Source organism: Euprymna scolopes, chromosome 29 (assembly GCF_053919585.1).
Source record: "Euprymna scolopes isolate OS-2025 chromosome 29, ASM5391958v1, whole genome shotgun sequence".
NCBI classification, from domain to species: domain Eukaryota; kingdom Metazoa; phylum Mollusca; class Cephalopoda; order Sepiida; family Sepiolidae; genus Euprymna; species Euprymna scolopes.
This window is the reverse complement of record NC_136510.1, coordinates 103,238,023-103,265,309: the sequence shown is the minus strand read 5'-3', so window position 1 is coordinate 103,265,309 and position 27,287 is coordinate 103,238,023. Positions and strand designations below refer to the sequence as shown.

At 35.5% G+C, this 27,287-nt stretch overlaps 1 protein-coding gene and 1 pseudogene across 2 annotated transcripts in view; one reads left to right on the top strand and one right to left on the bottom strand.

The window, feature by feature from the left end:
* Positions 1–27,287, bottom strand: part of LOC145252799 (protein fuzzy homolog) — a 590,751-nt gene that overhangs the window by 5,643 nt on the left and 557,821 nt on the right. The window lies entirely within an intron of this gene.
* Positions 25,687–25,803, top strand: LOC145252904 (5S ribosomal RNA; annotated as a pseudogene).

Here is a 27,287-nt window from a genome sequence, read left to right as displayed (position 1 = left end):
GAGGGAGAGAGAGAGAGAGATCAGGTGTACGAGGGAGAGAGAGAGAGATCAGGTGTACGAGGGAGAGAGAGAGATAAGGTATACGAGAGAGATGAGGTATACGAGGGAGAGAGAGAGAGAGATGAGGTATACGAGGGAGAGAGAGAGATGAGGTATACGAGGGAGAGAGAGAGATGAGGTATACGAGGGAGAGAGAGAGAGATGAGGTATACGAGGGAGAGAGAGAGAGAGAGATGAGGTATACAAGGGAGAGAGAGAGAGATGAGGTATACGAGGGAGAGAGAGAGAGATGAGGTATACGAGGGAGATAGAGAGATGAGGTATACGAGGGAGAGAGAGAGAGAGAGAGATGAGGTATACGAGGGAGAGAGAGAGAGAGATGAGGTATACGAAGGAGAGAGAGAGATCAGGTGTACGAGAGAGAGAGATGAGGCATACGAGGGAGAGAGAGAGATGAGGCATACGAGGGAGAGAGAGAGAGAAATGAGGTATACGAGGGAGAGAGAGAGAGAGAGATCAGGTGTACGAGGAAGAGAGAGAGAGATGAGGTATACGAGGGAGAGAGAGAGATCAGGTGTACGAGGAAGAGAGAGAGAGATGAGGTATACGAGGGAGAGAGAGAGAGAGATCAGGTGTACGAGGAAGAGAGAGAGAGAGATGAGGTATACGAGGGAGAGAGAGAGAGATGAGGTATACGAGGGAGAGAGAGAGAGAGATGAGGTATACGAGGGAGAGAGAGATGAGGTATACGAGGGAGAGAGAGAGAGAGATGAGGTGCACGAAGGAGAGAGAGAGATGAGGTATACGAGGGAGAGAGAGAGAGAGAGATCAGGTGTACGAGGGAGAGAGAGAGAGATCAGGTGTACGAGGGAGAGAGAGAGATAAGGTATACGAGAGAGATGAGGTATACGAGGGAGAGAGAGAGAGAGATGAGGTATACGAGGGAGAGAGAGAGATGAGGTATACGAGGGAGAGAGAGAGATGAGGTATACGAGGGAGAGAGAGAGAGATGAGGTATACGAGGGAGAGAGAGAGAGAGATGAGGTATACAAGGGAGAGAGAGAGAGATGAGGTATACGAGGGAGAGAGAGAGAGATGAGGTATACGAGGGAGATAGAGAGATGAGGTATACGAGGGAGAGAGAGAGAGAGAGAGAGAGAGATGAGGTATACGAGGGAGAGAGAGAGAGAGATGAGGTATACGAAGGAGAGAGAGAGATCAGGTGTACGAGAGAGAGAGATGAGGCATACGAGGGAGAGAGAGAGATGAGGCATACGAGGGAGAGAGAGAGAGAAATGAGGTATACGAGGGAGAGAGAGAGATGAGGTATACGAGATAGAGAGAAAGAGAGAGAGAGATCATGTTACAAAAAAGGAGAGAGAGAAAGAGAGGTCACGTATACAAGAAGGAAAGAGAGAGAGAGAGATCAGGGATACGAGAAAGAAAAAGGGGTCAAGTATACGAAAGAAAGAAACAGAGATTATGAGAGAGAGGGGGGGAGATGAGGTATACGAGAGAGAAAGAGAATAGGTATACGAGATAGAGATAGAGAGAGAGATCACGTATACGAGAGAGAGAGAAAGAGAGAGATCATGTATACAAAAAAGAGAGAGAAAGGGAGGTCACGTATACAAGAGAGAGAGAGAGAGAGAGAGAGAGATCAGGGATACGAGAAAGAAAGAGGGGTCAAGTATACGAAAGAAAGAAATAGAGATTATGAGAGAGGGGGGGGGGATCTAGCACATAAAAAAATCTTGCAATTATCAGATACGTATGAAAAGGATGTTTTATTATGTTCAATTTATTATTAAAATTATTGAAAACAAAACAACAAAGTCTCATTAAAAGGTTTCTGCCATTTTATGTTGATGGCTCGAAAACTTGATCCAAATTGCGTTGTCGTTTTCTCGTCAATTCGGAAACGCAAGCGTCTAGCATTAAAAATGATTCTGCGTGCAAATTCCTCTAACAGGTAGTGTATATCCAAACACAGGAACAGTTCCTAGATATATTTCCTGATTATACAGGAAGTCTCCTTTATTTCTTTTCGGAAAATATGCACGTAATTGATGCATGTCTCCGTCTGCGAGAGGAAGCGGAGCAAGATAAGCAGCGATTCTCTCCGAAAATTAATGTTTTGCCAAGAGGCATGTTTATATGCGCAACGCACTTGTTTGTTTGTTATTCTCCTTCTTTGGGAGTGGGTGGCGGCGGGGAGGGGGTGGATCGGGGCGAGGGGAGGTTTGTTTTCATCTCTGGGCTCGTAGACATAGACATTTATCTATGTATTAATTCTTCATTAGAAATTATTATTTTCCTGTTGTTAAGCTTTTAACATGAAAAGACAATGGAGTCAATTTCGAAAGGAAATAAAAGAGTTGGTAAAAAAAACATAGAAAAATAGAAAAAGAGGAATCAATAAACAGAAAAATAACGGCGCAAAAGGAAATAAAGTAATAAGAAACCTCTTACATAGAAGATAAATAATTGCGAGATGCAAATGGCGGGCATGATTTGTTAAGGAGAAAACAATTCAGATGTAAGAAATATATGCAAATTGTAAGCTTGTTCCCTTTTGTATTATTTAATCATATATATATATATATATATATATATATATATATATATATATATATATATATATATATATATATATATTCTTGCTGTTTTTCAGATTTATCTGTTAATTTATTTGTGTTTTGGATTGAGTTTCCCTTACTCTTGCCCCTTTTGCCTCGAAGCAATGGAAATATCTTAAAAGAAAGATAAAAATCGCAAATGCGAGGGAAATAGGGGAGAGAATAGGAGAGTTGGAATATGATGAGAAAAGTGGGGAGTGAACAGGAGAGAAGAAGAAGGGGAAACAAGAATAGGAGAGAGGTAATAGGAGAAAGAGAGAATAGGGGGGGGGAGAAAGCGAGAGAATAGGGATAAAGGTAGAGAAAAAAAGAGAATAAGGTAGAGAAAAAAAAGAGAAGGAGAGGTAGAGAGATGGAGAAAACAATAGAGGGAGAGATAGAAAAGAGAGGGAGAGATAGAAAGAGAGTGAAGGATAGAAAAAGAATGAGGGAGAAAAAGAAAGACAGGGAAAAAGAGGGAGAAAGAAAAAGAGGGAGAGAAGGGGAGAGAGAGGGATAGAGAGAGAGAGGGAGAGAGAGAGAAAAAGGGTAGAGAGGGAGAAAGTAAGAGAGGGAGGGAGAGAAAGCGAGCGAGAGACAGAAAAAGTGTGAGGAAGAGAAAGAGAGGGAGAGAGAGAGAGAGAGAAAAGAGAGGTGGAGATAAAGAAGTAATTTTTTTTTTCACTTTTTGACCAAATAAATACACAATTTACAAAAATTAAACTAACAAAAACAATTGTAAAAAAAAAAAAAAAAAAATCCAGCAATTTTTTTTTTGAAAGCTAAAAAAAAAAAAAAAAAAAAAAAAAGCACACACACACACACACACACACATCTTAACCGCTAATTTGCAACAACGATTGTAGCAAATCTCATCGAATGGTTTGTTCGGGCTAATTGCCGAGGTAAATCCCCATTTAATAAATGAGGAAATCTACCTTGTAGATAATGATGCCAATGCCGCCTCTTTCGCAGACAATTACGAAGAAACAAAGAGAGAGCCGGGAGACTTTAATAATAGACATGTCTTCTTAAATGGTTCATTTTATGCTGTCGGTGTCGCATAAAAAAATTGATATTTTTTTTTAAATCCTCATCTCCAATTTTGGATCTTTTAATAATGGTCACTCAAACGATTTATTCTTTACGGCGTCACACGGCGAAATAGCAACATCTTAAATTTGACTTACCTAAACTTTTATTTCTTTATGGAAACAGCTGCAGAAAAGTTTAGTTGGTTTGTTTTACGGCATATCAACCCTTTTCGGGTTATTTAATGCTAAATCCAGTAATTTTGGTTTTGTTGTTTTCTTTTACGACGTATCGACCCTTTTTGGAGGTTATTTAATGCCGAACCAATAATTGCGGAAAAAAGCTTTTTTATGCGTCAAGTTCTTTATATATTCAAATATTTATTCACAATGTTTGGTTTGGTTGTTTTGTAGAGGAATATTTTGTTGTTGTTGTTTTACTTTACAGAACAGACTTGACATTTGGTATATAAGGTATTTCAGATATGTGGAAAACTTTTTAATTGCTTCTCATTTGGAAAAAAAGGGCTGCTAAGGAATCAAAAGTGAAAAGCTGATACTTGGGCGTTATCAGATTTACATCTATTTGTCAACTGTTTCACGAATGCGCATGCGTGAATCGATCACATAACAGATCCCTTATATTAAGAATAAGTACGTTTGAAAACAGTTTTTAAAGATCGAGTCAATCTGGCCTAATGATTATCGTACTTGATTCACTGTCTTTAGGTTTTGGTTTCGATCTCAGCTCGAGTATTTTTTTTTACTTACAAGAAGTAGACCGTTTAAAGAAAGAAACAAACAAACACTACTAGCATGCCCGTGTCTCAGTTTATGTGTGAATTAAAATATAATATATATGCGTATTTTAAGACCGGGCAACGCCGGATACATCTACTAGTAAATAATGAATTAAAGATGTTAAATAAAAAATTTCGAATAAAAATCAGAACGAAAGAAGTCAACAATCACAAGGACATTTATTAAGCATATTTAATATTTCCTCTTAAATGAGCATATATTGTCTGCGGATTTCACCTAAAAAAAAAAAAAAAAAAAATCGTCAATAGAAAGAATAATTTTATTATTTCATTCAAATTTTTCAGATAGGGATTTGATCATTTAAGGTGATTTTGCCTTATAGAAAACAGTGAAATTAGAGCGACCTTTGAACACCTTAAATTCGTAGGGTTTTTTTTTATCCAATCGCACCGTTGCTTAATGAGGCGGTGTTGTTTAATAGAAATGGAATAAACTATTTTTTGAAGAGAGGAAATAAAATGTTGCCATATTTCAGTTGAATATATTCACGTTTTTTTTTAAATTTATTTTATTATTTTTTTTACAGGTAAAAAGGATTTAAAGGAGTTCCCTGAAAATTATTGACTAAGTGACAAAACAATTAATCGCCGTAATTGAAAAGATAGAAAAAAAATAGGATCACTTAATTCCGAGAATCCGAAATCTTCTTTTATTTTATTTTATTTTATTTTATTTATTTTTTTTTTTTTTTGACTTTTAGGTTCCGATTTACAAAACGAATATGAAACCAAGAACCTTGATTAAATTTCCCCGGGTTTTATTTTAGAATTAAGCAAAAAAAAAAAAAAAGGAAAAAAAAAAAGAAAAAAAAAGTAAAGAATATTTTTGACGTTAATAATTAACCATATTTCATAAGATGGAAAAAAAAATGGCTTCAATGGAGAACATGGTTCAGTCACTGGACATCCATTTTCTTTAATTCAGTATCCCCACACTTTTTTTTTTTTTTACAAAGATATCACCACATATCAAGGCCCGAAGGCCACTCAGGGATAAGGGTTAATGAATATAAGGTAGTGTAGTAATCGTTAAAATCGTAGATTGGGTAGAATTTGGATTATTTATAGGGATGGCTCAACAAGAACTTGTTTACATTGGACTTGAAGGCTACCATATTGTGGTTAGCCGGGAAGCAGGCCAATGGAACAATGTTCCATGGGTGGGCAGTTCTAGGAAAGAAGCTTTGTTCATGGAATCAGTGTTTAGATTTAGGCACAGTTAGAGAGTGAAACAAATTGTTAATAGTGGTTGTAGCTAGTCGAGTGTTTTGTGAAATTTTGGCTAAGAGAGATTATAGATTAGAGCTGAAAGGATTACCTGCCATGAAAATAGCGATAGAGCAGAGACAAGCTCGCAACATCTCTTCTGTGGGGAGGTGGTTGCAGAGAAGAGAAAAGGGCATCATCTACTAAGTTTTGAATTCGGCTTTGAAACATCAAGGTGGGATAGGGCGCGGCGAGCAGCTCCTGCCCAGATGTGGCAACAGTACTCTATTTTAGGACATACTTGGCTCATCCAGATAGAGGATGGCATCGGCAGTGCGATACCTACTTGAGCGGTAGAGTGATCCAACCATTTTTCCAGCAATATTGGGAACAGATTTGATGTATATGTTCCATTGCATATCAGAAGTGAAGGTCAGTTCTAGAAACTTGTCAAGACATGGTCCTTCCCAAATTGAGAGCCATTCATTTTAATTGGGGACGGATCAAGTGCAAGAGATCAAACCCTTAAAACATTTTGAAACAATCATATTAATATAATATCAATATCATATCAATATAATATCGATATCAATATCAATATCATATCAATATAAGTGTGAAAATATTTTTAAAAATATGAAACTTAAGCAGGATAGGGAAATTGTAACATTTTCATTTTTTTTTTTTTTTTGTTTTTTTTGTTAAAATAACTTCTTTACATTTTCAACCTAAATTTTCAACACTTATCCAGAGTAAAATAGTAATTGATCCATCAAGTTTAAGATGTTTAGTTTTTATAGACACTTGCAGGGGTGGGGTGGGGGGGGCGGATTTGCCCGGTTATAAAATACGCTTAAATATGATATTTCAATTTTTCCAGATTTCGTATATATTATTATAGAGTCGTGATTTAAAAACTTAAAAAAAAAAGAAGATATTTGAGTGCCATCAGCTAGGATCGAAACCAAAAGCCAAATTGTAGAATCCAAAGCTGGTGACGTTACCACTGTACCAACATGACACGCATATGAACTGATTAAAAATAAACTAAGATGACTGTACAAAACGTATAACGATGTTATCATTTTTGACCCATTTTTGACCCTTTTGTTCGATTTTTAACCCCTTAAAACTATTTTAACTGATTAAAGACATATAAAAGGACGGTCAATAAAAGATCTAATCATTTGAGATCCCTAGCGCCGTTCTTCGAGTTTTAGGTTCACAAGAGATAGAGTTTGAAAATATGTAGACAGACAGACAGACATAGTGAGTTTTATAAATTAGATTCTCATTGGGAAGGTTAAGTTGTTCTTGAGTTTAATTTTAGCAGCCTCATAACTCTCACTTCCCTTATTTTGTCCTTAATTCCTCACCATTCCATGAGAAATTTTCCTAACAAAGGGGTAAGAATTGCTGTTTTCTTAATTGGAATATCTCCATCTAAAACTTATCATTGACTGTTTTTTTTTTTTTTTTTTTGGTCCCCCTGTAAATTCACCTTTGTCCGTTCATTCGTCTGTCCGCACTTTTCTCAATAGCTACACCTTGGAATTTTTTGAAATTTTGCACAAACATGATATGAGTAAAAAAAGTAACAGAATGAATTTTCCGGGAAAACTCCAGTAGCTTCCCTAAGGGTGCCTTTCGGATTAAAATGATTAAAATTGACGTTTTTGTGCTTATTAAAAAAAAAAAATTGATGCCTTAGATTTTTATAAAACTTTCTGAAAAGTTGTAACTAATTGATTTCTATAGACTTTTGTTTGTCTATACTTCGTGATAACTCTTTGGTGTGCCCCAGGGGCTCTTTTAGGGCTAATAAAAACATTCCATTTTTGGGACTATTTTACTATATTTGTCCAAAATTTTCTGTGTATGTCTATTTAGCAGTTTTGCATGGTGCTGAACTCAAAGTTAAGGCCTACGGGACTTTGGGGGCTAAATGGGAAACGAGAAAATGATGGACTTAGTCATTTCTGTTTTTGCATGGTGCAGAACTCAAATTTAGATATGTTAAGGCTTTAAACTGCACCGTTTGTTCATTTTCATCAGGATTTGATGTCCCCCTGGGAAATTTTTGGGCTAAATGTGTGTGGGGAGGGGGGAGCAAATGCTGAACTTAGTCATTTCTTTTATGCCTCATTCACTGTGCACTCACGGGGGACCATGCATGCTTCACTTGTTATGTTTCTGTTTTTGTTTTTTTACTTTGAAGTATTTTTTTAGCTCCTCCTATCAATTGGCTTTATGCCTGGTCTGTAGTGATTTTCATTAAAAACAAAACAATCTTTACAGAAGTGAGGTTTTGGACGTAGACAAATTTCAACAAGATGCCGAACGCTACAGAACCAATCATGGTAAATAAAAAGTCATTAATCTTCTTAGAGAAGTCTTACTTTCCTTTTGATTGTCTTGAAATCATAAAAGTAGGAAAAAATATTAAAAGAAAGCATGATTAAGAATTCCAAGTTTGAACTCCACAAGCAATTTCTTTTCGGGAGAAATAGACAAGTGCTTCAGCTCTGCGACTGTCTTTGAGACTAAGGCCATTGCGACTGCCTCTCTTTTTAAAAACAGGCAACTCATGATCGAAGATTTATTTAGAAACCCTTCAAAATTCCAGGGATCCTTTTTTTTTTTTTTCTTCTTGGTTTCTTTGTTCTACAAACAAACAAACACAATTCCTGTTTCTACTTCGCTTGTATTTTGGTATTTTATTTATTTGATTTGATTGCTGGTTAATATATCAAATGTAAGACGTGGAAAGCGTTTTTCCTACGATGAAGCAATTAATGTTTCAAAGTGGTTTAGCGGAATGGGAAAGTGTCTACTGTTTTCTCATTTAATTTATTCCTAAAGAGTTTATTTTTATTTAAAGGTTTCCCGAAAGACAACCCACCTGAATCAAATCAGGACGAAACGGCGAAGACATATTGCAATTTGTGTGTTCATTTATTCTAATGCGAGATGACGGTGTTCTAGCGATTAATGACACAGACTGACGACCTGGGTGATCCACGTTCGAATTCAGCTCATTCCACAAAATAATCACTTAGGATGTTGGTAACCTTCTTGTGGTCCCTCCCGGCATAATCATGTTGATACATCGATTCTCGTCAGATTATCGAAGTTAAGTAATGTTGAGCCTGGTCAGTACCAAGTGGGTGACCAATTTGGGAATACCAGGCGCTATATGTAGGAGGACGTCAACACCTTCTTGCAAGAACTACAAAAAAACTTAACGTCATCATATCCCCTGACTGGGATACACGTGTGACTGTGAACCGCTTGTGAATTTAATATGTGCTTGACACTTCCTCCTTCGAAAGAAGCTGGTTCAAACCAATGGGGTGAATGCTGTGCTATTTCTTCGACCTTGAGAAAGTTTTGAAACTAAGATAAAACTAATGAATAAAAAACTTGGGTTTTTCATATAGACACAGCATAATCACTAGGGCTGTGACAACAGCATATTCTTTACTTGTTTTGACTTACAGGTATATATCCCTTGATATCTTATATGTTTTTTATGTAGAGTGATGTGGTTCTCGGTTGATTAATTGTGTCTAACTGTGTCAGATATATACTCGAGAGTCAAAACAATGAAAAGAATATGCTGTTGTCGTAGCCCTAATAATCGCGCTGGCACACCTGTTCACCAAAGTTAAACAACCTTGAGCCTGGTCAGTGCCAGATGGGTAACCAGATGCTGTATATATGAAGATGTTTATGCTTTCCTGCAAGAATTGCAAACACCTAACATTGTCATCTCCCGTAACAGAAATATAAATGTGACTGGGGACCGCTTGTTAATTCCATATTCCCATGACACTTCCTCCTTTGGAGTTAGTGTTAGTGCCGCAGTTTCATTCATTCGTCTGTAAGTTACTTTCGGAAGACCCCCCCCCCATCAGCCTTTTCTTTTATATCGTAAGCTTCTTAAAACGTTACTAGCTAAAGTTCAGAATAAAATCACGATTTTCTTTTAACGGCTAATTTCAAAAAAAAATGTTTTGAACGCTACTAACTGAATTTCTTTCAATACAGTTTGCAATTTGGAGACGGAATTGTTTTTGTTGAGATAAGTGATTTCAATCATGCTTTTTATTCTAGATTTAAAATATTAACAACTCCATTTTATTTCAGTATTTAATTTGTGTATTTCTGTTTTATTAAATGCTAGCTTTTTTCTAGTCCAATACCGGCTTCCATCTTATCTCGAAATTACTTATAACGGCACCAACTTACTTTCGGAAGACCCCCCCCCCCATCAGCCTTTTCTTTTATATCGTAAGCTTCTTAAAACGTTACTAGCTAAAGTTCAGAATAAAATCACGATTTTCTTTTAACGGCTAATTTCAAAAAAAAATGTTTTGAACGCTACTAACTGAATTTCTTTCAATACAGTTTGCAATTTGGAGACGGAATTGTTTTTGTTGAGATAAGTGATTTCAATCATGCTTTTTATTTTAGATTTAAAATATTAACAACTCCATTCTATTTCAGTATTTAATTTGTGTATTTCTGTTTTATTAAATGCTAGCTTTTTTCTAGTCCAATACCGGCTTCCATCTTATCTCGAAATTACTTATAACGGCACCAACTTACTTTCGGAAGACCCCCCCCCCCCATCAGCCTTTTCTTTTATATCGTAAGCTTCTTAAAACGTTACTAGCTAAAGTTCAGAATAAAATCACGATTTTCTTTTAACGGCTAATTTCAAAAAAAAATGTTTTGAACGCTACTAACTGAATTTCTTTCAATACAGTTTGCAATTTGGAGACGGAATTGTTTTTGTTGAGATAAGTGATTTCAATCATGCTTTTTATTTTAGATTTAAAATATTAACAACTCCATTTTATTTCAGTATTTAATTTGTGTATTTCTGTTTTATTAAATGCTAGCTTTTTTTTTTTTTTTTTTTCCTAGTACATATGTTTATTTATCTACCGAGTTGATAGCAAAAATTACGAATTATACTCATTTTTAGTTCGTGTGAGGGGAATCTATCACCATACTTTCCCTTAAACACGTCTGTTGGACTTTTATTAAGTACAATACTTAATAGTTTTTTTTTTTGTTTTTTTTTAATGGAGAGTAGAAAACGCATTGTGGATGCGTTATCGGCAGCTCCTGTTACTCTCGCTTCTTCTTATTTGTCCCTCAGTCCTCATTTTTTAAATGAGTGATTTTTCGGACAAAGGGAGAAGAAAAAGCTGTTTTCTAGGTTGGCAGTATTTTTGCGAACAGTTGGCTGAGATGGCGGAAATTTTCTGTTTCTATGTCTATCCTTGTAGCCATGTCACTAGTAAGGGTGCTGGAGGTAAACGTTTTGTCTGGGCTGACGTTATCCGCCTGATAGTCAGGGACCCGAACCTTGGATTAACCACTAAGGAGGCTGTCCTATCAGCAGGTGCAAAGTACTGGGGCTGCTGTATTGCCATTTGGTGAATGGATTCTGGACCATGCAGTAGCTTCTGGTGGGGCCTCTCGATGCCATACTAGTGCGTAATTGTTACGGCTTTACCTTATCATTAGCTACAAATAAAAAAAAAAAATTCTTCGTTTCTTTTTCTCTCTTAATTTCCCCTCTCTGTCCTGCTCTAAGTAAATCTGTCGACCTAGTCCACAAATTCCAAAATTTCATCATGACAAGTTTCAAGAAAAAATACACGATTAAACCCGGTTCTCCAACTTCCAACGTAGACCCCTACTACCATGTCTCCTTCTCCAACATCAGGGGTCTTCGTTCTAACCTTCCAGAGGTTGAAACCCAATTACAGGAGACTAAACCAGACCTTTTATTTTTAAGTGAAACTGGCATTGGACAGACTATTTCCCTAGATGAGTTTGCAATTTCAGGATACTCTAACTTAACTTCTAAATCTGACCCCCAAGATCGCCATGGGCATGGAATATGTGCCTATATTAAGGATAGCTTTCCATGTGGGAGGGACATCTCCAGGGAAGATCCTAACTTACCCTATATGTGTTTCCGGGTTGCTTTAGCTCACACTACTGCATTTATATTTACTCTCTATCGCCCCCACAACAGCGGAGTTACTATCTTTCAAAGCATATCTGAGAAAATTGACCAAGTCCTTTCTACTTATCCTTCAGCTAACATTCACGTATGTGGAGACTTCAATGTTCACAACGTCGAATGGTTGACCCACTCAAACAAGACCGATGATGAGGGGAGGTTCTGTCATGATTTCTCCATTGCCTATGACCTCACTCAGATTGTTCAGGAACCTACCCGTGTGCCCGATAATGACGGCCAGTATGCGAGCCTACTAGACCTTTTTCTCACAACTTGCCCTGAACTATGTTCAGTTTCTGTTCTGTCGCCTCTTGGATCTTCCGACCACTCTGTTGTATCAATTAAGATAAAAATGAAATGTAATAAATCCCCAGACGTACCTCTTCATCGTACAGTATATCGATACACTAAGGCTGACTGGGATAGCTTCCGTACATTTATATCTGATCTACCTCTGCATTCCATGTTTAAAAAGGATGTGTCCTCTATAGTATTAGACCTAACTGAATGGTTAATTGTAGGTATTGACCATTTCATACTCTCTAAAAAGTTTCAGCAAAAACCTAACAGCCAGCCATGGTTCTCTCCAGAATGTGCTGCTGCCATTGCGCACAGAAATCACTTTTTCCACTGCTTCAAACGTAATAGATGTATGGAAACTAAAGCCGTTTTCAGGACTGCCAGCAACCTTTGTAAGAAAGTAATAAGAAACGCAAGAGTGTTGTATGCTCAATCTGTTAAGTCCAAAGTAGCTGAGCAGCGGCTTGGTTCCCACCAGTTTTGGCAAATAGCAAACAGAATCCTGAACAGAAGCGTGTGCTCCATCCCAACTATTATCAATGGACCTGAGGTAATCTCGTCAGCATCAGACAAAGCCAAACTCTTTGTCAAGAACTTTGCAGCTAATTCTACCCTTTGCGACCAAGACCGCCAACCCCCAATATTTCCTCCTGTATCAGAAAACACGCTATGTGATATACGTATATCTGTACGTGATGTTGCGAAGCTAATCAAAAACCTTGATTCGAGTAAAGCAACTGGCCCTGATGGTATTCCAATTATAGTACTCAAAAAACTTCAACCTGAATTAGCGCCCATACTTACAAAACTGTTTAAACGTTGTCTTAAGGAGAATAGTTTCCCATCTCCCTGGAAAATCTCATCAGTATGCCCTGTATGTAAGAATTCAGGTGATCGCTCATCCCCCTCTCAGTACAGGCCAATAAGTCTCCTGTGCGTCATGAGTAAGTTGCTAGAATCTGTGTTAAATACAGAAGTAATCAAACATCTCAACAAAAATAACCTTCTTAGTGACACTCAATATGGTTTCCGTTCTGCTAGATCTACAGCAGATGTCCTTACAGTTATATCGCATAGGATTAGCAAATCTCTCGACGGTGGTAATCTTTCTAGGGCAATTGCTCTTGACATATCTAAGGCCTTTGATAGGGTGTGGCATAAAGGTTTACTTCATAAGATCGCTAGCTATGGTATAGCTGGAAAAGTCTTCTCAATTATTAAATCATTTCTTTCTGATAGGTTCATAAGAGTAGTAGTTGAGGGGCAAAAATCAGAAGCTCACAGTATTAATGCCGGTGTCCCTCAGGGATCCATCCTGGGCCCAACTCTTTTCCTGATTTTTTAATGATCTTCCAAATCATATCCTTACATCATTTGTAGACATTTATGCTGACGACACTACCATTTATGGTACCACATCTAAGACAGTAAACGACCAAATTCTCTCCAATTCTCTCTCCTCTGATCTTGAGCACGTAGTACAATGGGGAAAGGAGTGGCTGGTTACTTTTAATGCATCTAAAACCAAGCTTCTCTCTTTACATCATCAACATTCTAATTCACATTTGTCATCAATTGAAATGAATGGCTCTCGTCTTCAGGAGGCCTCAAGTTTTGACAAGCTTCTGGGCTTGACCATTACTCCTGATCTTAAATGGAACACGTATATCAAATCTGTTGCCAAGGCCGCTGGAAAAATGGTGGGATCTTTCTATCGATCCAGTAGATATCTCACTGCTGATGCTATTCTCTACCTATATAAGAGCCAGGTACGTCCAAGGATGGAATACTGTTGCCACATCTGGGCAGGAGCTGCTAGAAAGGACTTGTCCTGCCTTGATAGAGTTCAAAATAGACTTCGTAGCCTCGTAGGAGATGTCCTTTTCTCCTCCTTGCAACCTCTATCTCACAGAAGAGATGTTGCGAGTTTGTCTCTGATGTATCGTTATTTTCATGGAAAGTGTTCAACTGAGCTTCAATCTATGGTCCCCCCTCGCCAAACTTTCACAAGAAACACTCGTCTAGCTGTAAACACTATCAATAATTTCCCCCACTCTTTATCTGTGGCTAAACCTAAACGTAGATTCCATGAACAAAGCTTCTTTCTTAGAACTGCACGCCTGTGGAATTGTCTTCCGTTTTCCTGCTTTCCGGCTGACTACAATATGGTTGTCTTCAAGTCTAAAGTAAATAAGTTCTTGATGAGCCGTTCCATATAAGTTATTAAATTTACCAAATTTTCATTACTAATGATTACTATATTGACCAATTTCTACTGTACACCCTTTAACCCTTATCCTTGAGTGGCCTCTGGGCCTTGATAATGTGGTGATGCCTTTGTAAAAAAAAAAAAAAAAAAAAAAAAGTACCCAATGTGTTCATAAAAAAAATTATGACTAGAAAAATATCGGGGAAAACAATGATATGGTATGATGAGAATTTATTCTAATTCTTGTTGAGATAATTACGAGTCGACAGATTCGACAGTGAAGTATCGGGATTGAATTAAAACAATAATCAAAAAGTTTCAGACTTTTTCTTGGTTTTTATTCAAAACAAAAATAAGAAAATAAACATAGTATTTTATTATACCAAAGTTGAGTCAATCAACGTTTGTTTCCCTAAAGCATTTTCTCTGTACACTTTAATAGCAGGGTTGTTGGACTGGTGTGACTTAGCAATCCAACAAATTTTAAAAGATGTCCTAGATATCCTGAAAAGCCCTTCTATAACTCAAAAATCAAAAAATTTCGACCGAGTTGAGACATGGAAGGAGTAATCGAGAAACAATACTCCCAAAGGAGGGGACAACATTGAAGGTCCAACTTGGCACCTCCCAGGTTTTGTTACAAATATTAGGAAGCAGTGGGTAGCCACAGACTAGATCAAAACAAGGCACTGCAAGACTGCAGTAAACAAACACAGGTGAAGATAAATAGACATCCCAAACTGCAAGGAAGACCCCCACTCTTCCCCACCCCAGGACACAGACAACCTGATCCTACACTGTCCAGTCATTCAACTGGAAGACCATTTCTCAGAATGGCTAAAAAAATGGCAGTGTACAGGTCTAACCCATACGATACTACTACTAATAGAAGGATTACCTGGCATTGCCCAAGGCAATAGTGTAACAGATTTCTCTAGAAATATCTATTTCTCTACCCCGGTTTCCCCTTCTCTTCCCCACAGTCTATTCTTCTCTCTGGACACACACATGTCCACTCTTTTATAGATTACGAAAACTGCATCAGTTTAAGGCCAAAGAATGAATTAATTTTTCTAAATTTTAGATATTATTCATCTAGAGCAACGCCAATCAAGAAAATACCAACTTTGTTGGTGTTTGTTTTGTAGCCTTTGATTTTTAGCTGGACATAAAAACACACAGTCAACTGCCACTTATATACCCTAGAAAAGACAACATGATTCCATTTCTGTTTGATGAAAACCGTTTTTTTTTTGTTGTTGTTGTTGCAGACCATCTACTAGTTGGCCAGTTGTGTAGAAATCCCAAGAGCGATAGGATCTTTCTATCATGTCTGAAATTGACGCAATGTTCAACGAACGAGATCGGAGATGCACCGCTGTATGTATGTTTTCTTTCGCTCCAAGTTATGACGACAGGACCATTGCTAGCACCCTCAAAATGCATCGCTAGATTGCCACAAATAACAGGGACGTGCTCAGGCTGATGAAAACAAAGTTTCTGATCACGGTTATAGTCTTTGGTGTGGTTTCAAGTGAGGGCTACTTCATGCCACCTCAAATCTTCGAAGTCGGCTTGAAAGTCAACACCAAAGTGTACCTTGATGTGCTAAAGAGTGTGGTTATCCCTGGTGCAATTAGGTGGCCACAGGCAGCCCCTAGGTGTGGCAGCAGGACTTGGCGCCGGCCCACAAGTTCAGAGAGACCCAGCTTTGGCTTCAGAAGGATTGCTACGACGTTGTACATTTCTCTCCCCCCCCTCCTCCCTCGGCCTACACTTACTAAACTACTCTATTTGGTCATATGTTGCAATCATCACAAACATGATCTCCCACAACACCAGAGCTAATCTGATCGTTGTCATCCACCAAGTATTTGCCAAGCTCCCACCAGTGCTTGTGGAAAAGGCATACTCTCAGTAGTCAGCTTGCAGACAATGTTTTAAAGAAAGTCTTGGTATTGAATCTTAAACACCACACACATGCGAGTTTTTTTGTACTTCATATCTGAAGAGTCATTCTCTCTCGCTACTAGTATAATTCAGGGAAGATAATTTGAATGTCTTTTTAAGCATTTTTGCATTTCATAGACCAGATTTATAAAAAAAGGAAAATCTGACAGAAGTTTAAATAACCGTTTTTAAATATAACTAAAAACTACTTAGTCCACTTGTGGGACAAAACGCTGCATCTCTAAAACAGATGCATCTCATAAATGCAATTAGCATTATAATATTCCGCAGTTAAAGAATTTAAGTAAAATTTAAAATAATTTGCTTGTTTTTTTTTTTTTTTTGTTTCTTCCTTTTTAAAATGTGTAAACCTTATAATAAAATAAATAAAAGAATGAAAAAGGTTTGGCGATGAGAAAATTCTTTGATTTCAAAAATGCTTTAAGATAGAAATTAATTCACCGATTTTTATGACGTCTCTTATTAACAACACAATTATGATGTTGTACTTATCTCTCGAGGACATTAAGTAATTATTTCGAACCCTGGCTGGAGGATTATTTATTTTTGCAGCAGACAGTACAACATCGATACTAAAGAAGAAGCACTTCTTTTTATTTTCATATATATATATATATATATATATATAGTAAGTTATAAAATATATATGGCGATTAACCTTTGAAGCTGCAATTGTGGAACCTGATTGCGTTGGTTGTTGGTTGGTTGGTTGTTTTTGTTTTACGGCATATCAACCCTTTTCGGGTTATTTAATGCCGAATCCAAACATTTGGAAGAAAAATTTTTTTAATAGAATATATTTGTTGTTTTCACGTCGGTTTCTATTTAACCTATAGTTGGGACCCTAACAGGTACTACCACTCCGGGTCAGAGTGGACCTGGGAGCAATGGTAATTAAAGGGTGGCTCCACACTCCCCAAAGCCCAAAAGCTGAGGCCTCACCACTGGATATAGTTTAAGGTCATATCCAGGACCCTCCATTGAGGGACTTTTACCCTCTGTAGGGGGGCAGTCGGCGCATTCTAATGCCCCACCGGCAGGGCCGACCTGATTGCGGGAGTAAGAAAAATTTATAATCCATAATAAATACATATAATCCAAAGGTAGAGGATAATACCTCAAGTGTATTAACTTAATTCATTATAAATTGTTTAAATAGGCAGGATAAAAATTATTCGCCCATATCATCAGATGATTCAAGTTAAAAACTTGAGGTTGTAATAATAAAAAAAAACATATTTGGCTCTGCTAACGTATTGAGTACTCTTTATCCTTGTTTTCTTACCATATATATATATATATATATATATATATATATAATATATAGTAAGTTCTAAAATATAGATGGCGATTAAGCTACACTGAATATATCTGCGTTTCATCCACTCTAGGATTCTACAGGCTTATGCGAGAATTTTGTGGTTGTCTCGCATTTTTATATACGCACCTTCTATTCAGTTTTTTGTTAGCCAATCAGCTCTCTAGTATCCACCGCACCCTTCCTAATCAGCCAATGAGCAGGCACTTACAAGACAAATGCCGATTTGACCTCCGGTTGACCCGTTCCTTTGTGTTTGCTATTTAGCGTAGATATCTAGTGTCTTCACCTGTTTTAAATCTAGGTTAAGTTTATATATATATATAAATATATATATAATGTGTGTGTGTGTGTGATAGTTTATGTATATGCATGTTTATTTATTCATTTTATTTGTTTATTTTCTATTGTTATTGTTAGTTTCAAAATTATTTTGTATCTCTATCCCAGAGGAAATTTTATCCTGTAAACACAGTTGTTCGCTATTTCTCTCCTACAGTTTTTAATAGATGTTGAGGTTCTTTAAAGTATAGGATAGCAAATTTTTCGTGAAGGCATCATCTACATGGATCGTCTAGGTCTCTACATGTGTTTGCTTGCCTTACTATTTTCCATTTGACTACCGGCGAATGTCCACTTTCTTGAGTTCCCAGTATTTGTTTGCTAGCATTGTTTTCATACAGTTTTTTTTTTATTATTGAATTTAATTTTGTGGTCATAATATCGAGTTTTGAAATCTAAGGAAGTCATATCTACATAATATTTCTTGTTATTCGGATTTTCTTTCGCAAATATTGTTGCCTGGTAAACTATGCTTTTGGTTAGACATTTATTTTGAAGTGGGCAGAGTGTGCGGTATCTACAATTGCATTTATCTTGTTCATTATTAATATTTTTATTTTTATTTCTAGTACGGTTGTTATTGTCCGAAGTTGATTTATTATTATTATTATTATTATTATTTTTACTAGTTACATATGTGTCTTTTGTGTTAGTTTTATTTTTGCCATGGTGTTCACTTTTTATTGTTTATTTTGTTGTTGTTTTCATTGTTTTTATTTAATATTTTGTCATTATGTGCTTTAATTATCATCTTAAAATTTTCACAGCAGTTGTAGGATATCTTTAGAGTATTTTTATTGAAAATTTTGTGTAGGGGGTTTGTTGCGGGAAAGTGCTTTTCGATAACATCTAGAAATTTCTTGCCAAGCTTTGTTTTTAACATTTGATTGTATGGCACCGTATACCAGATTATATTTCTTTTTCTTCTATTTTTAATTTTATTATAGTTATTGGTGTTTTGTTGCTTATATTTGATATCAATATTTTTGCATCCACTATTTTTTTAGGGCTGTTTCATAAATATTTGTTGACTTGTTAAATACGTTTTCATCGCTTGACTTATTGCTGAGTCTACTTACAGTCGAGTTAGGAATCTCAATATATATTTTATAACTTACTAACTAGCTCTACCTATGTATTGAGCACTGTTGAAGTAAATACTTAAAGTTTACGCATACCTTTATACTTTCGTATATTAATTTATGTGAGTAAATGAAAAATAATATATATATATATATATATATATATATATATATATATATATATATATATAAAATAAACTAAATGACAAAAAGTTATATTCCAAAATTCGTGATGTTGACCATCTTATAATTTATTCCTTTAATTCAGTTGATTTATACAATTCTTGACAGTATCTGTTTCGTAGTGCAAAATCAATCACTTAATTATTATATCAATCAGTGAATCTATTATGCCCTTAACTCAGCAGAAGAAATAGTAACAATTGATCCGTCAATCCCTGGATGTATGATACGTAAAATTTAGAAAGACATTTATTCATTATCTGGAATACAAGTTTTGTCGGGAGATGGGTAGATTATATATATATATATATATATATATTTTATATATATATATATATATATATATATATAAAATATATATTTGTAGTCATCAACATACAGTCCTGTTTCGTTGTATCACAACTCATCAGTGCCGCTAGACTAGCACCTATCCCAAGCCGAGGATCGAACCTAGAACCATCGTGATGACAGTCGGCAGTTCTACTCCTTGACCACGGAAGTGGTGCCCGCAACTAATCTGTCCGAATGTCTATTTAAATAAACATCCGTCCGCCACTCGTAAAGTGCTCAAACGTTTGTTTGTAAACAAGCCGCGAGCTTCGCATTTTTTCAGCCAAATTAAGTAGCGAGTGAGATTATTTACGATAGTGCTCGACCCAAAGAGTATTGCCAATATATATATATATATATATATATATATATATATATATATATATATATTGGCAAACATGTATTCTATAAAGAATGATAAAATAGGATGATTTGTTTTCGATTTTTATTTTCATGCATAAAAGTTTCAATGCGAAGACAATAAATAAATTGAATTCTTTAAAAATAATATTCTTGAACTTTTCTTTGAAAATGTAAAAAATAAAAAAATAAAAAATCTGAAATCCATCCATCTTTTCATTTCTTTTATTCTCAGTAAGAAAGAAGAATCCTTTCATTAAAAGAAAAGATATCGTAAAACAATAATTAAAATAAAAAATCTAATTTATCAATTTATGCCGAAATGCAGAATTCTAGTAATGCTTAAATAAAAAAAAAAGACATCTTTGAGAAATGAAATTAAAATTTGGAATTTATTTGAAAGTCCAATTCTATCCATTTTTATTGCATCATTTTTTTTTTTTTTAATGCGTACAATAGATGAAAGACAGCATCAAAAGTGTCTAAAGCTGTTTATAGAAGAAATACGTTTGGAAATCAGAAAATCATAGCGTTGCAGATTTTTGGTTAGCACTTTTTTTTTTTAATAGATGTCCTGCCAACTTTCTTTCATTTTAAATAATTTTTCATCTTTCTGAGATAAGGATGATAATATGAGGCTTAATAGTGAAAGTATAAATCCAAATTAAAAAATAAAAATAAAATGACCTTTTTTGACAAAAAGAAATATACTCCATTTTGATTGATAGAAAATTTAGGTATTTAAAAAGCATTTTTTATTCATGTAAACAAAAAAGTATGAAATGAAAAATAAAATAATAATAATAATAAAATAATAATAATAATAGAAATAAAAATAATAATAATAAAAATAATAATAATAAAAATAATAATAATACTAAAAATAATAATAAAAATAATAATAATAAAAATAAAAATAATAAAAATAATAATAATAAAAATAATAATAATAAAAATAATAATAATAATAATAATAAAATAATAATAAAAATAATAATAAAAATAATAATAATAAAAAATAAAAATAATAAAAAATAATAATAATAAAAATAATAATATTAATAAAATCCTGTAGCGTAACGGATAAAGTACTAGGTAATTCAATTATCAATGATATTCTTCTGGAATAGGGATATCCAGCTCCCCAAAATGGGGCACTCTGGATAGGAACAAAAATAAAAATTGTCTCAGTCATGAAAGATTTCTCCTATGCTGATCAAGAACAGAATAGGCGAAGTGCAGTATCAGAACTAAAAAAGCTGAAGAATTTCTAAACCTGGTAGACCGTGACTCTCTCGTGAGACTGTGTGTTGGGGGCAGGACTAGTACAAAGCACACCATTTTTTTTTTTTAAAGAATTCCAATCAGTTTCAAATACGAAAGTTAAACTGCTGATGCCAACAATTGCACATGTGAGGGGAAAGGAACAGGAAGTCATTCTTTAATGAAATAGAAGTCCACTAACTACTCTGCCCACATCATGAATGCTATAAAGTATTTGCCCTAACAGTAAAATTGATCTTCAGTTTTTAGAGAGAACCGTCATAAGATGAAAAAGGAAAGTAAGACATGAAATAGAAGAGAAAAAATATGGGAAAAGAGAAGCAAGGTAAAGTGACAAAGAGAGGTGGGGGGGGGAGAAAGAGAAATAAAATATAATGAAATAGTGAAACAAAAACTAGGGAGGTAAAGCTCCAGCAATTTGGCAGAAATCAGGTTTTTTCTTATTAAAAACAAAACAAACAAAAAAACACAGGTTTCGACCGAGAAACAGAGAACTTAAATCCATAAGACGATCAAAAACCCTTATCCTTGAGTGGCCTCTCGGCCTTGATAATGTGGTGATGCCTATGTAAGAAAAAAAAAAAAAAAAAAAAAGCAATTTAAGTGGAAATCCGCTTTTTCTGAATTTAAGCACAAGTGAAATTCCACTAAAAAGTGGAGAATTCACATCCCTGTTCCATTAGATATTTAGAAATCAGGAAATGCAGTATGAGTGGCCAACTATAGTCAAGGGTGACGCAAAGGTTCCCTTTTTTTCCAAACGGTAGGAGTGGGTGCAACTCTTTTCCATGGATTACTCCACTTATCCCTGACTTTCACCTTAGTGCTTAAAGTGGCATCAAGCATTAGTTTTTTTAATGTGTGGTATGACTCAACCAAGGATTGAACCCCAACCTTCCGGTTCATTAGTGAATATTCTAATCATTTAAAAAAAAATGAATTAAACAAAAGGTTCAGTTACAAATTCCCTTAAATTTGTTATACAATCTAGCCAAACAACCTGACAGACAAACCAAACTGGCTACAGCATGGTTTGACAGACAAACCAAACTGGCTACAGCATAGTTTGACAGACAAACCAGCCACAGAAGCATGACATGTCAGCTAAATCATTATTTTCAAGGCAAGTGCTCAGCTGAGTTTCAATCTCTGGTCCCTCCCCTCGCCAAAATTTCATGAAAAACACTCGTCTAGCCAAAACCACTATCATTAATTTCCCACACTCTTTATCCGTGCCTAAACCTAAATATAGATTCCATGAACAAAGCTTCTTTCATAGAACTGCACACCTGCGAATTCTCTTCCGATTGCCTGCTTTCCAGCTGACTACAATCTGATTGTCTTCAAGTCCAACGTAAACAAGTTCTTGATGAACCGTCCCCCTAAGTAATCCAATTTACAAAATTCCCACTACTTATGTTTACTACGTTATAATCACATTGACTAATCTATACCCATTAACCCTTATCCTCGAGTGGCCTCTGGGCCTTGATAATAGGGGATTCCTGTGTAAAAAAAAAAAAAAAAAAAAAAAACTAGCCACAGCATGACATAGCAGCCAAATTTGTCACAGCATTAAAAAGAGACAACAGAATTACTGGTAGGGGAACATTCTTTATAAACTCATTAACAACCATTTGTGGGACTTGTGTTTTATTTTATTTTTAATGAGAAAATGCTAATCGTATCAACTAATTTGATAAAGAACATAATTCTTGCAGCCATAAAAATACACTGTATAATGTTATTTCAGAATTTCTTATTATTTGCTCATTTGTCAATAAATTCCTCCCAACATTAAGAGAAATAACGAGAACGCGCGGCCGCCCTCCATGAGTGGAAAATTTACTTTCACCACGATTAATGTTTGTGGAAAATTTCACAAAAATTTAAGGAGTAGTTATTGAGAAATGTGCGAACAGACGAATGATTGTGTGGCAAGTTTACCCCTATAATACCCCCTAGGAGGGCAACCAGAGATATCCTGGAAAATCTATTTTGGCAAAAATTTACTTTCACCATGACTAATGTTTGGGCAATTTTTTTTTTTTTTTAATCAAAGGCGTGGTTATTGAGAAAAGTGCAAACAAACGAACGGTAGTGAATCACTAGGTCCAATCCCTCCTTTGTCGGGGGACCAAGAAACAGATTTCATTAAAAAACAAACAAAACAACAACAAAAAAAACAACTTTTGTCAAAATTGAATTCCGACACCTTATCCGACAACGAGAATACTCAAGATTTTCGCATAAGGTAAGATCCATACATTTATTCTTCCACCCGAGACGGAAACGCCATTTTTCCCGATTAAAAGCTTTGCTCATTCAGCCCTGTAATTCGAAGCCGTCTTGCCATAACTGAATGAAAACTCACAGGAGATAAATGCCGTTGTTTTCCATGTTTTGAAAAGAAGAGTAAAAAGGATGACACCCTCATCTCCTTCCTCTCCCGGGTGAAAGAGGAGCCGCTCTTTCTGGACGCGCTAACCATTTCCTAGAGCATTCAAAAGAGATACTTTTATGTATATCAACATCAATGATGCACCTTCATGCTTTCGAGTTATTCTCTTGAAATATTTCGTTCCAGAACAAAAAGGATTGCGGATTTTTTTGCGTGTAGGGCAAACAGGAGCGTGTGTGTGTGTGTGTGTGTGTGTGTGTGTGTGGGAAGCTGCTGGAGGAAGTGGTTGCGGTGGTGTGCGGATGGAAAGATGGATGGATGGAGCGGAGATCTCCAGTGACGAATACCTTTATTGGTCTTGTTTATCAACATCATTATTCTATTAGCGGCAAAGATTCGAAAAATAAGCTGATTATCGGTAAATGTCGGGAACGCACAATGGCTCCTTTCAGCTTTCCGTCGAAACGCAGTCGGAGACACATCTACTTGGAAAAGAGGACAAACAATTTGGAAATATATGAAATCCAGGAAACGTCTTATCTTAAAAAAAGAAAAAAAAGAAAAGATCGCAAATACATTGTGACTTAATTTATCTGCTGCTTCTGAAAAGCGGAGCACAACAGCGAGTCGAGGTTTATTTGCCAACGCGATGCACTTTAACTTTCATCGGAAAAAGAAAGACGGGTTCGTTCAGAGAAAATGGTGCCCGCTTAATTATCGTTCTCCGTAGCGTGTGCATTCGTGTGTTTTTTTTTTGTTTTTTTTTTTTCGTACTTATGTCGCCTTTTCAATAGGCGAGAATTACGGCATTGACAAAAGCTAGCGTTGTCAACAGATCAGAATGATTCTATGTAAACATTCAGAAAATAGTGGAGATGAGTGGGGAAAAAAAAAAAAAAAAAATTGAAGAATGGCGCCAAAGTGAAGAAATAACAATTTTGGGTTTCGGAAAAGATAGAAAAAAAAAAAAATAACGTAAACTCTAAATCAGTTACATAATAAAACGCTTTTACTTTAGCTTTCATGAGAGATCTATTATTACATTAAATGTGAGTCAATCAACGTTTGTTTCCTTACGGCTTTTCCATATATATTGTAATAACACAAAACACATGCTAAAATATACTTTAGTTCTAGGATTAAGTTATGATTTAAAAAAAACAAAAAAAAAAAACAAGAAAAATTAATTTATGTTTCTGAATTTTGGAGATGAGGATTGCCTATTCCCCAAGTTCGACAGAAACATTCCCGAGTTCGACAAGATATTACTGAAGAAGGTCGGAAGTTACATCGACCGAAACGTTGTTGTGAAAAAAATCACACACAAGAGTAGTCTGATGATTCCAAATAATACGAAAAAAAAATTATTATTCGAATTAGCTATAATGTATTTATTAACTAAACAAGTCCCCAATAACAAAATCCATACTAAATATACTTTAGTTCTAGGATTGAGTTATGTTCGAAAACTTTTTTTTTAATTGTTCAAATTATTTGTAATTTGTAATTTGTAATTAACTGAACAAGTAAACCATCTTGTATTCAACTATTTCTGCATTTCTCTCTGTTGATTCAATCAGCATTTAATTCTTGATTCCTTTGTGAATATTTAGAGAAAGAGTGACTCTTTCTTTTCGCCATTTAATTTACATGCCCCACAAAAACATGTGAATTAAATGAGAAAGTCTATTCCTATATATTAAAGAAACAAGTAAAAGGACATAGTTTAACTTTATAAAATGCCTTTTATATTAGCTTTCGTGAGAGGCAATCAAAGTCTGTTTCCTCAAGGCTTTTCATATATATTGTAATAGCACAAAACACATGGTAAAAATATACTTTATTCTAGGATTAAGTTATGCTTGAAAAAAAAAAAAAGAAGAAAAAATTAATTGATAGAATTAACTAAACAAGTGCCCTATCTCTCACAACTATCTATATATGTTATCTGCTATACGTTAATACCACAAAATACATGTTAAAATATACCTCAATTCTCCGGTTAAGTTATGCTTGCAAAAAAAACAACACAAAAACAAGTGAAGCATGCATGGTCCCCCGTGAGTGCACAGTGACCGAGGCATAAAAAAATGACACAGTTCAGCATTTTCTCCCCCATTTAGCCCCAAAAGTTTTCAGGGGACGTTAAATCTAGATGAAAATAAATAAACGGTGCAGTTTTGGGTATACGGCACAATCACGTTGACACACCGGTTCTCGTCAGATCACCAAAGTTAAGCAACATTGAGCCTGGCCAGTACCAGATGGGTGACCATTTGAGAAGGCTAGGTGCTGTATGTACCTTCTGGGAAGGTTGGGTGTGGGGCCAGCACCCTCACCCTGTAAAAAAGAACTCCTCGCTAAAAAACCTCTACAAAAAGTTGTAGATGGCCTATGCCCCTCCCCCAGGAGCTCAAGGGCTATGGATGGGCAGTTTGGGGCCTTAACATATGTAAATTTGAGTTCTGCACCATGCAAAAAAAGAAATGACTAAATCATCACTTGCCTCCACCCCCATTTAGCCCCCAAAGTCTCCAAGACTTTAACATATTTAAATTTGAGTTCAGCACCATGCGAAACTGCTAAATAGACATATACAGAAAATTTTGGACAAATATGGTAAAATAGTCCCAAAAATGGAGTGTTTTATTAGCCCTAAAAGAGCCCCTGGGGCACACCCACGAGTAATCGCGAAGTATAGACAAACAAAATTATATAGAAATCAGTTAGTTACAACTTTTCAGAAAGTTTTATAAGAATCCAAGGCATTCATTTTTTTAATAAGCACAAAAGTGTCAATTTTAGCCATTTTAACCTGAAAGGAACCCCCTGGGGGGGGGGTAACCGGAGTTTTCCCGGAAAATCCGTTGTTAATTTTTTACTCATATCATGTTTAATGTTTGTGTAAAGTTAAAAAAAAAATTCCAGAGCGTAGTTATTGAGAAAAATGCGAACGAACGGACAAGGGTGAATTTACAGGTCCACCCTCCTTTTGTCGAAGGACCAAAAAGTAATATGAAAAATAATAATTATTCAAATTATCTTTAATTTGTAAATAACTCAGAACGAAATGATTGATTTGTAAATAACTGAACAAATTGATCATTTCGTTCTGAGTTATTTCTGTATTTCTCTCACCATCTTGATTCCTCTGTGAAGATTTAGAGAAAGAGTGACTCTTTTCTGCCAGCGTCGCCATCAAATTTACATTCGCTTGCATACACCACAAAAACATGTAAATTAGACGAGGAAGTCTATTTTATATATTAAATAAACAAGTAAAAAGACTTAGTTCTACTTATACAAAAAGAATGCCTTAACAAATATTCTAGTTCATAAATTTTCAAATAAAATCAAAAATATAATAAAAGAATGATAGTAGTTGTGACCCAACGGGTCAGAGAGTAATTCTAATAATAGAATAAGCATTAGAGCGCCAAAACAACTCACCAGAACATTTTTAATTGATATTTTTAAAATTCATTTCAAAATAAATATTTAATTACAGCAGATGGAAAGAGATAAAGTACGAGTCCAACATCGATTGAATTATGCTAATATCTCAGCTAATTCCAAATTTATATAAAAAGGCAATTGTTCTGATTAACTGTAATTTCTAATTAACTGAACAAGCCAACCATCTTGATCTTAGCTATCTGTGTATTTCTCTCACCTGCTACCACTCTAGTATTTATCAAAATCTAATTTTGCCTTTTCACATTTCTATCCAACCAACAACGCCTAATATTTGTTTTACAGCTTAAAGTCAGTTTCCAAAAGTCACA